The following is a 3,424-nucleotide window of genomic DNA, read 5'->3' as shown; positions in this document are numbered from 1 at the left end:
TACCTGTTTGGCGTTCTCCTTTCGTATTACGTACATGTAGACCTACCCATCTACGCAGCTCTGCTGTCCGATCCAAGTTCACCACGCGCAGGTCCACTGGACACTGGAACGTCAGAGACCAGGACACGGGCTTGATTCATATGATGTATTTGTGCAGGCGTAGAGGACACGGGCTTGACATCGTTGTTGACTACGAAATTCCAGAGAGTAGAGATTGAGTCTTTACGTGGCGACAGGTTTGTGGAACTTACATTTCAATTGTCGCCAACTACATACGCTATTCTAAGCGACTTCCCATCATCGCAGACAAAATCTGTCTCCAAAGTAGGGATATCAGCGAACGCACTGCGCAGCCCATCTGCGCAGGTCAGCCTGGCCCAACTACGCACGGCCGACAAGAAAACACATGAACACTTTCCTTTTTTGCAGAATAAATCGTGCCAAGAAGATGCAGGGAATGGCTGAAAACTAGGCTCAGGAATAGTAGCACCCAGAGACTCTCAAAGAAATTCATGGTCCATCGCTTCTGACAATCGCAGCGAAGACATCCAGTCCGTGCGCCAGTTCAGAAAAAGTCGTCTAAAAGTTGCACTTCCAGATTTGCCAGATTTCGCAGTTTTCTCAAGATATCACGAGACGAATACTCAATGGCGTCACCTTCGTCGTCCGTTGGTTTACGTCTCCCGTGAGTTCTTCGTCTCAGATTGTTGCCGAAATCCAACCTAATAGTTGTTCTCTGCCCTAAGTTTTGTCCGTGGCGATAACAAATAACGAGAAGTTGAGTTCTCGCTCGTCGCTTGCGTGTTCGTTATGTCGCTGATATTTTGGTTGAACATGCTATAATTTCGCGCCGTTGGTTTGTACAAGGGTTTCGCTATTTCCTGCTTATTTATTCAGAAAGAGATATTAGCCAACAGTGCATCCTCCAATTGTGGCTTGTGCAAAATATCCGACAGCGGTGATACCAACCGTTTTGTAAACACTGTATTTTTAAGAAAGGGTTTGCTCCCCACACTGGAGCTCGCGCTATTCCGCCGACTTTACTTGACACTTAACTGACTCAGTCAAGTGTCAAGTAAAGTCGGCGGAATAGCGCGAGCTCCAGTGTGGGGAGCAAACCCTTTCTTACAAATCATCGCCGAAGTCGCAACCACTACTTCGTACTGTATTTTTGACACATTTTGACACACACATGTCTACAATTGGTGAACTTAGGAACGACCGACAGAATCGTTCAAGGGGTCCTAGTATTCTGCGATGTACCAGCCAGATAATTGTATCCGTCGACCACGAATTTATAAACAACACGTACCTCAACAGGTTGCTGGAGCTCCAAACACAAACCCTTACAGATCAATGCATGTGCCTATACTTGTATGTACAACAGCAACAATATCAAGCCAAATACAGTACTGAGGTGGGAAAGAAACATAAATATGCAGAGAGGATGACACTCTAAACACAGCACCTGAGACAATGCAGAATTGAAGTGAAAAAATGGCATCTGCGGATGGCCGAATAAGGTGCTACTGTTTTTACCGCACAACCGCCATGCCACAAGCTACAAACAATAAAGTACACATGCCCGTACGTTCATGCACGGTGGACGCATAGAGCAAAGAATATGCTTACCCGCACACCCGTACATGAAAAAAAGAAAAATGATGGCACCTATGTACAGGGGATGGCCCACGCCTGGTATAAAGTAAACGTACAGGGGATGGCCCACGCCTGGTATAAAGTAAACGTACAGGGGATGGCCCACGCCTGGTATAAAGTAAACGTACAGGGGATGGCCCACGCCTGGTATAAAGTAAACGTACAGGGGATGGCCCACGCCTGGTATAAAGTAAACGTACAGGGGATGGCCCACGCCTGGTATAAAGTAAACGTAAAAGAGAAAAAAGTAGTACAGTGAAATCGATAACAATAGTTCAGTTCCCACACAATTATAGCAATAAAAACTGCTTTATGGCAGTTTTCTAAAAAAAGTTATTGTGTTCTGGTCCATGGACCCCGTCTAAAAAGTAAGAAATTAACGAAATGTGATAGCCGAAAATTAAAATTTCACACAAAACCTCACAATAATCACAACACTTGAAATGCTGTTTTCAGCACTAAACCTGTACTGCACCAACAATGGGCAACATGCATGTCATGCATGCATAGGAAAGAGGATCACGAGGGGAAAAGGTCTTCTACATGTAGCTTTTCATTCTGTGACTGTGTGTGATTATTGTGAGGTTTTGTGTGAAATTTTAATTTTCGGCTATCACATTTCGTTAATTTCTTACTTTTTAGACGGGGTCCATGGACCAGAACACAATAACTTTTTTTAGAAAACTGCCATAAAGCAGTTTTTATTGCTATAATTTCTTTTGTTTTTTCTGTCACCATGTACCAATCAATGGAATGTCCTATATCAATATGTAAATGATGGGCTTCACATCATATCAATACCGTATTATACGCATTGATGTGCAAGCCTTTTCTTGCAGAAAATGGCAGTAGCATGTTCTTCTGCGGGGAAACATGTGAGTAGTGGTGGACCGTGGTGATACTTTTTTTTATACGGAGGTCATTCTGTGCATGTTGCTGTTGCAGAATTTCATGACTCTGTCATAAAATTGTCTTGCCTTTCAGATATTTCAGATTTCCCCACCCTCGATCACATTTATTTGAGAAATGTAACCAGGTGCGTGTCACAGATGTATTTGTTGATTCTGTGTTTATAATGGTTTATAACCATGGGTTATCGTGATAAGGTCATCCTGCATCATATTGCACTGAAATCGTAATCCTGTTGATGTCCATACAACTTTTGGAAGTAGTTCAATGATTTCAAACTGTTAGTCCACGATTTTCTAAAACAACACAGCAAAGGAGGAACAATAAACATGTATTAAAATGTAAACAAATACATTGCTGAGTCCGACACCTCGTTCCAACAACTACACTGATCCTGAGGATAAAAGGGGCAAGGCTATGGTTGGAGGTACTGAGAGATAAACAAGGCACTCCATAATAATAAAATATTACACATCTTTTGGTGAGTATGAATGATATCCAGTCTAACCTCTTTAGGACGAACACCAAGGGACCGATGGTATTTATTCTGTGAGATTGTCTTAACCTATTTTATAACCAGTGAGTACAATTATTTGTCCAATAGACATACAAATAGATTTCTTCTACAGCGAAAGATTCTAAGCCACACCAACTCATTGACTCGTCTCGTATGAAAGAAATGAGTCACTAGAGAGGTTCTGCGAAACGAAAATGCGTACAAACTTTCGTTCTACGTCATGAAGTGAGTGATGAATGAGGAATAATGAGGCCAAGATAACGCGCTGTGGCAGAAGGTCGAATATCGACACCACCGCATGCAATGGTAAGATCCGGCGGAAGAGGCAGAGCCTTCTTC

This window comes from Sycon ciliatum, chromosome 3, assembly GCF_964019385.1.
Source record: "Sycon ciliatum chromosome 3, ocSycCili1.1, whole genome shotgun sequence".
Taxonomy (NCBI): Eukaryota; Metazoa; Porifera; class Calcarea; order Leucosolenida; family Sycettidae; genus Sycon; species Sycon ciliatum.
The sequence above is the reverse complement of the archived record's forward strand: the minus strand, read 5'-3'. Positions refer to the sequence as shown.